We start from the raw sequence: 13,049 nt of genomic DNA, 5'->3' as shown, positions 1-13,049 counted from the left end.
TGCTGACCAGTCCCTATTCCTCATGTAACCCAGATTCCGCCTCATTGCCACGCACACCTCGCCTTTGCTCCTGGGGTCTGCATATGAGCTAGTCTCCACCTTGGAAATGCCACGCCCTTCTCTCCATCAGACCTTGTTTCTCCTAGCAATACCTGGCTTCCCTGGTACCACTTCCAAGAAGCTTTCTGAACTCATCCCTAGTGATGCCAACCAGTCTATTTCTCAGCACCTGCACAGTACTTAAACTCTTTGGACTCTAATAAGGAAAGCTTGGCCTCCTCTCACCTTGATGCTCCCTTCCAGTGCCTCATCCCTATGCTGTGTGACTAGGAAGAAGATTGACAGGCCTTGATATAGGGGCTTAATCATTAAAGGCAGTGGTCTCCCTTGGGGTACATACACACCACGGGGACTGCACGAGATGGATGGGGTTAGGAAGAACACAGTAAACTTCTATTGATTTAAGAAACACCATCATTCAAGACCAGCCTGGGCAACATAGGGAGATCCCTTCTCTACAAAAAAAAATTTTTTTTTATTTCACTGGGCAAAGTGGCACACACCTGTGGCCCCAGCTACTTGGGAGGCTGAGGAGGGAGGATTACTTGCACCTGAGTGATTGAGGCTGCAGTGAGCCTGATGGTGCCACTGCACTCCAGCCTGGGTAACAGAGTGAGGCTCTGTCCCCAAAAAAAGAAACTAGGATTGTAAAGCAGGGGCTTTAATGACAATGCATCAATAATAATACGTTAATAACATAATGTTAACAATGTATCAACATAATTATTATTCATTGTTAAAATATCGATATTAGTTCATCAGTTGTGACAAATGTACTACAGTAATGTAAGACATTACAGTAATAATAGGAGAAACTGGGTGTGGGATATATAAGAACCCGCTGTATTATCTTCACAACTTTTCTCTAAATCTACACTTATTCTAAAATTAGAAGTTGATTTAAAAATACTAATCCTGCCGGGCTCAGTGGCTTAAGCCTATAATCCCAGCACTTTGGGAGGCTGAGGCGGGTGGATCACGAGGTCAAGAGATTGAGACCATCCTGGTCAACATGGTGAAACCCCATCTCTACTAAAAATACAAAAAATTGGGCCGGGCGTGGTGGCTCACGCCTGTAATCCCAGCACTTTGGGAGGCTGAGGCGGGTGGATCACGAGGTCAAGAAATCAAGACCATCCTGGTCAACAAGGTGAAACCCTGTCTCTACTAAAAATATTTAAAAATTTAGCTGGGCATGGTGGTGTGTGACTGTAATCCCAGCTACTCGGGAGGCTGAGGCAGGAGAATTGCCTGAACCCAGGAGGCGGAGGTTGTGGTGAGCCGAGATCGCGCCATTGCACTCCAGCCTGGGTAACAAGAGTGAAACTCCGTCTCAAAACAAAAAACAAACAAACAAACAAAAAAAAACGAATCTTTTCACAGTCTGTATTTTACAGGTGTTTTGTGATGTACACAATGTTATTCTAAAAGCACACCATAGTTAAAATATAGATTCCACTTCATGACAGCAGCACCCAAATTAGGTAGAAAAGCGTCTCGAGGCACATGTCCCAAGCTGCTGAAAAAATCTCTGCTCCATCACACTGTCAGAGACCTGTGTCCTCCGTCTTCTGTTCCTTCAACAGTTTTAGATTGTCCTTATCCACAGAGGCCAAGATAGCTTGTTCCCCAGTCCATGCTCCAGGGGGTGGCATGAAGGAGGCGAAGTATAGGGGATTGTCTTAGTCCATTTGTGTTGCAAGAATGGAATACCTGAGGCTGGATCATTAATCAAGAAAAAGGGATTTATTTGGCTCACGGTTCTGCAGGCTGTACAAGAAGCTTGGCGACATCATCTGTTTCCGGTGAGAGCTTCAGGCTGCTTCCATTCATGGCAGAAAGGGATGAGGCATTGGTGTGTGCAGGCATCACTTGGTGAGAGAGAGTAACGAGTGAGAGTGACACGGAGTGCTGGGCTTCTAAACAACCAGCTCTGGTGGGAGCTAGTTGAGTGAGAACTCACCCAGTATGGTGAGAACAGCATCAAGCCATTTGTTAGGGATCCCAGACACCTCTAACATTGGGGATCCAATGTCGACATGAGGTTTGGGGGAACAAACGTCCCAACAATAGCAAGGTAGCTTCGAAAATGCACACATCACTTCTACTAAAGTCTCATTGGCCAGAAGGTAATCCACATAGTTATGCCCAACTGCTAGAGCATGGAAAACAGTCTCAGCTACACGCCCACCTGACGCCGGGTAGAAGAAGGTGAACGGGATATTGAGAGACAACGAGCATTCTTTGCCATAGTGGATGACATTTCTATTTACTGACTCATTTTATGATTTATAAATAAGTAGCTATGCATATATCGAGAGTACTGTGCTTTTTTTTTTTTTTTTTTTTTGAGACAGAGTTTCTCTCTTGTTACCCAGGCTGGAGTGCAATGGCGTGATCTCGGCTCACTGCAACCTCCGCCTCCTGGGTTCAGGCAATTCTCCTGCCTCAGCCTCCCGAGTAGCTGGGATTACAGGCACGCACCACCACACTCAGCTCATTTTTTGTATTTTTAGTAGAGACGGGGTTTCACCATGTTGACCAGGATGGTCTCGATCTCTTGAGCTCGTGATCCACCTGCCTCGGCCTCCCAAAGTGCTGGGATTACAGGCTTGAGCCACCGCGCCCGGCCCTGTGCATTTTTTAACTGATAGAGGTGCACAATAAAAAAATGTAGGTCACCAGTTTAAGATACTAGCCAGGGGACGGTTTGATTTCTGGCTCAGGATTCTCGGATCCTGCTAGGGGCTTTCTCCCCAAGTTCTAACGGGGTCTGCAGTCAGACCCAGAACAGTGAGAACATGTGTAAGTTTCTGTGAGGCTCAGTGTATCCTACGCCTTGTCTCCCTGGGGGCTGTTTCCTAGTTTCCCATGATGTGTTAGCAGCTCTCACTTCTTGTGTGCAAGGAAGATGATCTGCTTTCTTTGGAAGATTTTCATTTGAGTCAGTGAGACTAGGGAGTGAGGAAGAGAGGTGAGGAAGGACAAGGACAGTGTCTGAGAGAGATGGGCAGTAAAGAAAGAAACAGTCACAGATAAAGAATAAGAAAGAGATAAGGAAAGAGTGGTCAGACACTGGGACTGGAGCCCAGGAGAGGGGCTGCCGCCGTAGAGAGAGGCCAAGAGGAGGGGAGGCGCAGAGTGAGGCTGGCCCAGAGGCAGCGGGCATTGTGAGGTCAGTTGCTCTCAGAAGGTGGGGAAGGCAGGCAGTGCATACTGAAGCCAGTGTCTGGGGAGCTACACAGTCCACTTTGCCAAGGTTGTTCTACCCTAAAGATAATCTCAGAAGGGAAGCAGGGCAGGGCTATTTTATAGGTGGGAGGAGAGGGTCCGGTCACTTTTCTCTCCCCAGTGTGCTCCCCTCTGCACTTACGTGGGACAGACTTTGTGCAGGCTTTGTGTTTATTTCTTTGAGTGGGTTTATTTCTAGGTCTATGTTCTTATCTTCTAGGAGACTACACATGCCCCAAGTATTTCCTCCCCGGTGCTTAGGGGGACAGAGGTTCCACCCAAGTGGAATGGGAGTGCTGAAACGCTAGGGGTGATGTCTACCTGTGGAGACTGGAGAGGGCTTCATGGAGGAGGTGTCAGTCTTGAAGGACAAGAAAGGGATTTTCCTAAGTAGAGATGGGATGAGCAGGAAGGACATTCACAACAGCGGGAACCATGTGATCTAAGGCCAGGAAGCCCAGGGTATAGCAACACCAAGGCAGCAAAGAGGAAGGAAGAGGGAGGGAGGAGAGGACCAGAAAGCTGGGCTGCTCCCTGTACTGGTAACAAGAATGCAACAAAGTGGCTTCCCTCAAGCGATAAACGAAACCCCCACAGCTGATAACCACAGCTCTGTGTTTCATATTCTGTCTACAGAAGATAGGGTCAGGACCAGGTGTCGGGACTCCTGCTCTGACAATGGGCAGCATTCTGTAAACCCCATGGTCCCAGGAGCCCTGGGCAGATGACTTTCCTATCCACAGAGGAATGCTTCTTTCTCACGCCAAAGGTCAACGTTTCCCAAGTCCTGGGCATCAGGGTTATCCTGACCATCATGAAGTGGCCGGTGAGGGGGACCAAAGCTGTCAAACAGGCAATTCATCAGACAGGTGGTGTCAGTCCGCCGACCTGCAGCTCTTCCCTCCCTCTTCTGCCACTGGCGTCTGCACCACTCTATTGCCGTAGATTCATACACTGTTTCACACTGCTTATCGTGTGTTTTTTCTTGAAAGTCTTCATTCCACGAGCTGGCGTGACGGAGTGTGTTCCGATTCTCTTCCTGCCCTGGAGGCGCGCTCTCTGTCCCCCGTGCTCTTTCCTTTTCTTCTCTCCCTCTGTACTTTGGGCCCTTCCTGCTGCCTGTTTCCTCCCTGTGCACACTCCACTGAGTTTTACCGACACTCCCATGGCTTTAGCGGCCACCTCTGGCAGGTGGATACTTGTCTGTCTGCAGAGATGGTGGATTGCTTGGAATACTTTTAGCAGAAGGTAATGGAGACCTTGGCCCAACTGGCTTAAACAAGAAGGTCAGGAGTCCTGAGGTTGTTTCTAGGGTCGGATAACTTGATGGCCTGATGACATCATCAAGATCCAGTTTCTTTCCATCTTTCTGCTCTGCCATCCTTAGCATGTTGGTTTCGGCTTCACACATGTCCTCTCAGGGTCACTGGATGGCTGCAGCAGCTTCTGGCAATGCTTCCTCACAGAGCCACAGCTACAGGGGAGATTCTCTTTTTATCTTTAAAAATAAAGACGACTCTTCTCAAATCCTCCTTGCACACTTCCTCTACCATTTCATTGTCCAGACCTGTATTACGTTTCCAGTCTTAAACATGGGCCAAGGGAATGGAATTCTCTGTACCTGTATTGGACTCATCAAGATTTCGCCAGAGTCTGAGGCTGGACTAGGATCCAGCCTCCTCTGCAAATCTCACTACTCGACATGTGAACAAACGTGGGGCTCAGTGAGCTGAGAAGAAGGGGGGATAGTTGTTGGATAATCAACTGTTTCTGCCGCAATGGTGGCCAGGTTTTGTCTCCAACTCAGATGTGCTTCTTAAATCCAGACCTGTAGTTTTAACTGTCTTCTTGACATGTTCACTTGGAAGTCTTCAAGACAACTCACATTTAACATACTCCTGGCTGAGCAAATTCCTCAAGGCAGCGCTCTCTCGAGTCCTCTGAGTTGTTGACGACTCTGACGTTCTCAAAGACTCCCAGACGGGAACCTTCCTGCAGGTCTTTGCCCTCCTGCCTTTCCTTGTCTCCATTTCAGCCACGAACAAGAATATCAGAGTTGCAGAGAATAAAGGGAAGATCTGGTCTTTGGGAATGCTCAAGTCAACCCCGGGATGGCCAATGGCTTTTATCTTGCATACCTGCTTCCATTAATTAGTAATAGTGATCCAGAGGTTTGTGTGACATACATTTTTTTTTTTTTTTGAGACAGAGTTTCCCTCTGTTGCCAGGCGCCACGCTGGAGTGCGGTGGCACAATCTCGGCTCACTGCAACCTCTGCCTCCCGGGTTCAAGCAATTCTCCTGCCTCAGCCTCCCCAGTAGCTGGGACTACAGGTACACGCCACCACACCCGGCTAATTTTTGTATTTTTAGTAGAGACGGGGTTTCACCATGTTGGCCAGGATGGTCTCGATCTCTTGACCTGGTGATCCACCCGCCTCGGCCTCCCAAAGTGTGTGTGACACAGATTTGAAGCCAAGTCTGGGCTCTAGGAGAAAGTGTGTCTTGATTGATCAGTAACATGTATCATGGACACAGGACACTAAAGTAGTGAGACACATGCCATGTGTTTGCTGTCCTTGTGCTGGGGTTGGTTTATAGAAAGTAAAGGGATCAACCTGGGGCAACATTAACAGCAACAAGATGATTCATGCCAGTTAACTTGTATTGAACACAAACTGCCCACCAGGCACTGTGAACAGGACTTCATGAGGAAATCATGTGGTAATTTGTCTCCTCTGACAACCCTGAGAAGCAAGCACTGTTATTAACAACTCCCACTGAAGTAACTGAGACTTTGTAGAGTATCTTGCCCAAGATGAGGCAGTTAATGAGTGGGAGAGCCAGGATTTGGTCTGGATCACTGGACTCCACAGTCCTTCCACGCTGTCAGGAGGTAACCTGGGCTGCTGGACCCACGTCCTCATATCCCGTTACTAGAACATTCCTCTCACACCTGCAGTGTGCATACAGGCTGCTGATGGCTCTCATTCAAATGCAGATTCTGACTGAGTGCATCTGGAGTGGGGTCTGAGCTCCTGCCTTTCTGCTACTTTTCTAGGAAATGCTGCTGCTGCTGGTCCTGGAACCACACTGAGAGCAGCAAGGTCTAGAAGTGCAAGGTCTGCAACTGTTCAATTTCCAGTGCTTGGAGCATGTATTAGGTGTTATACAATCATCTATTGAACCAATGATGAATCATTATTATCATAATTATCACTTCCACACATTGTGTGGCAATGTGATATTTCAGAGCTTTTGATACCTATTATCTAATTAAAAGTCAAAACAATCCCAGACCCCTGCAAAGCAGCCGTTGTGTTCCTATGACACAGGCTGACTTGCTGCTTGTGAAACCTGTTGCCCTTATTCACCAGGTACATGGCTCATCTGGGTTTCCCAGTCCTCCCTGCTGTGCAATGCTGCCATTGAATATACAGAAAGGATTGTATGCAGTTTTCAAGCCTGGTCCCTAGAATAGACCCCTCTCACAGAATCCTGACTCCACTTTCCTACCCTCTCCGGCGGCTGGATGTCACCAGCTAGGTGTCCTTGGAAACCAGGTTGAAGATGGCAGAACCAGTGCCAGCCTGGGTTCCTGAATGATATTGTAAAGTACCTCCCCATTTTTGTACCAGGTGGACTTTAAGTGAATGAGAAATTTCCCTTGTCTTAAGCCACTGAGATTTGGGACTTTCACTGCTATATTATTAGCTAGTGTTATCTGAACTAATGCAGTTCCCCATTTTTCCGATGAGGAAGCTGAGGTCAAGAACAGTAAAGGGATTTTTTTTTTTTTTTCCAGGAACACAAATAAGCTAACGAAAGAAATGAAGCTAAAATCCAAGTCTTCTGACTCCTGCTTCTGACCTTCCCTTGAACTTCAGGGTGGCGGCTCAGCCATGTTCTCTGAAGCCTTTCTCATTACTTGCTCCCTGCTCTTCCCTTTTGCCCTCTAGGACTGAGGCTAGGGTAGAGAGTAGGATAGCAAGACAGGGACAGGCAGAGTAGAGAGACAGAGCTGTGAGAAAGGAACAACCCTCAGAATGTCGATGATGCCGGCCGAAGATCCCCGTGGTTGCTCTCCCCATGTGGGCCTGAACTCTATCTACAACTGGACCTGATGTTCTTGCATTCAGATCCATGCCATGCCTTTTTCAGAAATAGGACTGGTTATCCTAGCTACTGTTGGGATTTGACATGGAATCTTTAACCCAAGTGAGAGTCAGCTCTTAGGAACTTCTAGCACAGGAATGGAGCTGATGGGCTCCTTCTACTCTGTCAGCCACTGCTCAGCACCAGTGATGAGTTTACCACCAACCCTTCTCTGTTCTTGGCGGGAGACAGCGGCCACCAGAGATCCTTCATATTTCTGAAGAATCTCCAGAGTTGCCGTTAGCCCCCGTTGTTGCTATTTTCATGTTGCAACACTTTTCTGTTTTGTTTTGTTTTGTTTTTTTGGGACACAGTCTTGCTCTCTTGTCCAGGCTGGAGTGCAATGGTGCGATCTTGGTTCACTGCAACCTCCATGTCCTGGGTTCAAGTGATTCTCCTGCCTCAGCCTCCCAAGTAGTTGGGATTACAGGTGCACGCCACCATGCCTAGCTAATTTTTGTATTTTTAGTCGAGAAGAGGTTTCACCATGTTGGCCAGGCTGGTCTCGAACTCCTGGTCTCAGGTGATCCACCCGCCTTGGCCTCCCAAAGTGCTCGGATTAGGTGTTCCAACGTTTTAAAAGCCTCAGTTGAACTTTCCTACCTTATATATCCTTGCTCTCCCATGGAGTATTAAAAGAAAGCAAATTGTCGAACACAGGATTGGGAGTTAGTCAAACAGAGGATTAGGAGGGAGTAGCACTAGAATGTCAGCCCCCTGCAGGCAGGAACCTTGTCTGTTTTGTTTAATGCTGTATTCTCAGTATCTGGCACATAGTAGTGTGTACTATATATACACAGTAGGCCTCAATTTATTTTAAAGAAATTAATTAATTAACCTAAACCCCAAACAGGTAGAGATTTTGCAACTTAATTTTTTTCTGGATGCCTGCCAGCCAAATTGTGAAATAGGGAGGACTTGTCCACAGAACCAGTCCAGCTCTCTAAAGCTTCACCCCATTCTGTGCCTCTTCTGCTTTTCAAGATCCTTTTCTCATCTACAGAGCTGCAGTGGCCTGTTTTGTGTTTTTGCTGTGTATTATAGCATAAGTAGCACTTGACAAGAGTCAGAAAAACTTAACCTTTCTGGGCCTTCAGCTACAATGATCTCTAAAGTTCCTCCAAGTTCTAATCTTCTAAGAATTGTTCCAAAGGGAGGATCTAATACTAGTCATTCATTTGTTATCATGAATTTATACCCCAAATGCTTTTCCAAACACATTTTAAACTTAGTTTCTGACAGCAAGTAAAAGAATTCCATTTCTTGAGATTCTATTTCTAGAGATTGATTGCAGTTCCTGTCAAAATTTGATTATTTTGTAGGAAAAAAAAAAAAACCCCGTCCTAACATTCACATGGAATCTCAAAGAACCCAGATAGTCAGAACAATCTTAAAAAAGAAAACACAAAGTTGGAGGACTCATACTTCCTCACTTCAAAATGTACTACAAAGCTATAGTAATCAAAACTGTGTGATACTGACATAAAGACAGACATGCAGATCAGCAGAATGGCATAGAGAGCTCAGAATAAACCTTCAAATACATGGTCAAATGATTTACAACAAGGGGGACAAGATTATTCGATGGGTAAAGGACAGTTTCCACAATAAATTGTGCTAGGAAAACTGAATTTTATAAGCAAACGAATGAAGTTGGACTCTACCTTATGCTATATGCAAAAATTAGCTCAAAATGGATCAAAAACCTATATGTAAGAGCTAAAACTATAAAGCTCTTAGGAGAAAATTCTCATAACATTGGATTTGACAAGTAATTCTTGGATATGACATCAAAAGCACAGGCAATGAAAAAATAAATTAGACTACATCAAATTTTAAAACTGTTGTACATCAAAGGACACTATTAAGAAAGTGTAGGCCAGGCATGGTGGCTCATGCCTGTAATCCCAGCACTGTGGCAGATCATGACATCAGGGAATCAAGACCATCTTAGCCAACGCAGTGAAAACCTGTCTTACTAAAAATACACAAATTATCTGGTTGTGGTGGCATGTGCCTGTAAACTCAGCTACTCAGGAGGCTAAGGCAGGAGAATGGCTTGAACCTGAGAGGCAGAGATTGCAGTGAGTCAATATTGTGCCACTGCACTCAGCCTGGCCACAAAGTAAGACTTTGTTTCCAAAAAAAGAAAAATGAAAACGAAAAGAAAGCGTGGCCAGACTTGGTGGCTCACGCCTATGATCTCAGCAAGCACTTTGGAATGCTGAAGCAGGAGGGTCACCTGAGGTCTGGAGTTCGAGCCCAGCCTGGCCAACATGGCGAAACACCAACTCTACTGAAAATACAAAAATTAGCTAGATGTGGTGGCATGTGCCTATAATCCTAGCTACTCCGGAGGCCAAGGCAGAGGAATCCCTTGAACCCGGGAGGTAGAGGTTTCAGTCAGCTGAGATTGTGCCACTACTCGCCAGCCTGGGTGACAGAGTGAGACTCCATCTTGGAAAAAAAAAAAGTGAAAAGACAACACACAGGATGGGAGAGAATATTTGCAAGTTTTGTATCTGATAAGGGGTTGACATCCAGACTATACAGAGAATGCCTACAACTCAACAACAAAAAACTAAACAACCACATTTAAAAATGGGCAAGGAACTTGGATAGACATTTCTCCAAAGAGGATCTGCAAATGTCCAATGAGCACAGAAAACATGCTCAACATCACCAGTCATTAGAGAAATGCAAAGCAAAACCACAATGAGAAACCATTTCATACCACTTAGGATAGCTATTATTAAAAACAAATTTAAAAACAAAAACAGAACCTAACAAATGATGGAAGTAATGTGGAGAAATTGGGACACTTGTGCATTGCTGGTGGAGTGTAAGATGGAACAACTGCTATGGAAAAATAGTTTGGTGGGTTCTCAAAAAGCTAAACATAGTTACCTTATGATCTGGCAATTCCACTCCTAGGTATATACCCAAAAGAATTGAAAGCATGGACTTGAACAGATGCTTATATACCAATGTTCATAGCAGCATTACTCATGATGGCCAAAAGTAGGAAACAATCCAAATTTCCATCAACAGAGAATGTAGAAAAAACATGTGGTATATACATACAATAGACTATAATTTAGCCATGAAAAGGAATGAAGTTCTGATACACGCTACGACATGGATGAAACCTGAAGGCATTATGCTAAGTAAGCCAGACACAAAAGGACAAATGCTTCATGATTCCACTTGCATGAGGTATCTAGAGTAATCAAACTCACAGGGACAAAAAGTAGATTAGAGGTTGGTTACCAGGGGCTGGGAGAAGTAGGGAATGTGGGAATGGGTACGGCGTTCCCATTTGGGATGATAAGGAATGTTGGAAATGGTGGCGATGGTTGCACAACATTGTGACTATAATTAATGGCACTAAACTGTATACTTTAAACTGTTTACAATGGTGAATGGTTCAAATGTATATTTTATCACAAAGAAAATGTATGAGAGAGAGAGAGAAGATTCAGTCATCAGTGTTGAATGGCTGGGGGGCCCCTGACCCAGTGCCACATTAAAGGGTGTTTCTTTCTCCTCTGTGCAATCTTGCCTGGTGCAGCATAAGCTCAGACAGGCTTGACGAATGCTCTCTGGGGTGATCATATCTATGGGCAACAGAGGAGAGTGGAGGGAGGAAGAAAGGTCTCCGCCAACATCTGACTCTGCCCAGCCTCCTGCTTTAGAGAAGGGCCTCCTGCCTCAGAGAAGGGCCTCCTGCCTCAGAGAAGGGCCTCCTGCTTCAGAGAAGGGCCTCCTGCCTCAGAGAAGGGCCTCCTGCTTCAGAGAAGGGCCTCCTGCTTCAGAGAAGGGCCTGTTGTTAGAAGGTAGAAGTTCCTAAGGGATGAATTTTTGTCTTTCAGCTCTGGTAAGTTGATCCTTCAACTTCTGGAGTTGTCCACTTAGCTGTCTCTGCTCCTTCCACAAAGCAACTGTGAAATGAAAGGCTCAACCATATTTAAAGAGGCCCCGTACGTTTTCATGACCACCACCTCCCTGGCAGCCCCTCTGTTCCTGCATCACTAAATGAATCCATATCCTCTGCCCTTCTGTTGTTACCTTTGCCTTAATATCCAAATAATACAATTTGTACATCCATCCCAGTACCATGGGAAGCCCGGAGCCTTCCCTAGAGCCCTACCCAGTATTTCCCAGAATTCTGGCCGGGAGTTTATATTCTCATGTTCATATTTTTCTCCTAATTATTTCCTTCATGAAGTTCTTGATTCTCACTTACATTTCGCTCCTCACTCCCTACCCCCACCCTGGGGCAGCTGTTCTTCCTCATTTGCCTCTTGTCCAGAAGGCAGAGTCCCTTCTTTTCCCCACAAAGCATCGCTAACACAAGGCTATTGTGCTGAACAGACCTTCCCAAGGATTGAGAATCCCTGGCTGGGTGGCACAGAACAGGAAAAACTACACACTGAAGGTCAGATGCTACTGTTTCTGGAAACTCGCTGGCCCTTCTCTGATCTGGAACACTTCTACTGGGCATGCTCCCGCTGAAGACCCTCCTTTCCAGACCCTTGCACCCATCTCTTCTCTTTCAGAGTTCCAACCCTATATAACGTCAAGATACCTCTTTACCATATCACTAAGCCATCTTTCATTTAACTTCAATATCATACTGAGCCCTGAGATCTATCTCCCTTTGCATCCCTTTGAGATTTCTTAAACCCTAAGCGTTTTGTCATTAAGTACACAAAGAACCAAGAGAAACTCTGAAATTTCAGTTTTCTTAATTTGAACTGGATCAAATCTTAGACAAGCAGGACTCACTCATCCACCAACCAGAGCCAGTGCAGAAGTTGTACAGGTTTTCTCTTCCCATCACAAATGCTTCCCTGGTATTTAGTAAAACCGGAGATGGGGGCTGGGCATGGTGGCTCATGCCTGTAATCCCAGTGCTTTGGGAGCCAAGGTGGGTGGATCATTTGAGGTCAGGAGTTCCAGACCAGCCTGGCCAACATGGTGAAACTTTGTCTCTACTGAAAATACAAAATTTAGCCTGGCATTGTGGCATATGCTTGTAATCCCAGTTACTCGGAAGGCTGAGGTGGAAGGATTGCTTGAACCCAGGAGGCGGAAGTTGCAGTGAGTCAAGATCTCACTATTGCATTCTAGCCTAGGTGACAGAGCAAAACTGTCAGAGCAAAAAAAGAAAACAACAAAAACAAAACCCTGGAGATGGGGACTCTGCCTGGCTGGGATACTGTGAGACCTTCCAGAGGTGATGGAAGTTATTGGGGATGGACAAAGGTGCCTGGCACTAGAGGCAAGCAAGCTGGAGATTCTAGGCCCTGACCACTGAAGGGTGAAAAGGTGAGAGGCCTTAGAGGAAGGTGCCCAATGGGAGCAAAAGCTTACTTTGCCCACTCCCTCTGTGTATCAAGACATTTGGGTGTGATGAGTATCGGATTACAATTGAGTAGGTAGAAGAGAAAAGGAAGTTCATCTGAACCATACAGTTCTAAAGACAGAGATAACATCATTGCCAATTTTGGGTGACACAGAGCCAAGAGAGGCTAATCACACACTGCCTGAATAATGAAGACACTGCGGTAGTACCACAGAATGGGCATATTGACTGATGGA

The sequence above is a fragment of the Callithrix jacchus genome, chromosome 9 (genome assembly GCF_049354715.1).
Source record: "Callithrix jacchus isolate 240 chromosome 9, calJac240_pri, whole genome shotgun sequence".
Lineage (NCBI taxonomy): Eukaryota > Metazoa > Chordata > Mammalia > Primates > Cebidae > Callithrix > Callithrix jacchus.
Note: the sequence above shows the minus strand (reverse complement) of the source record.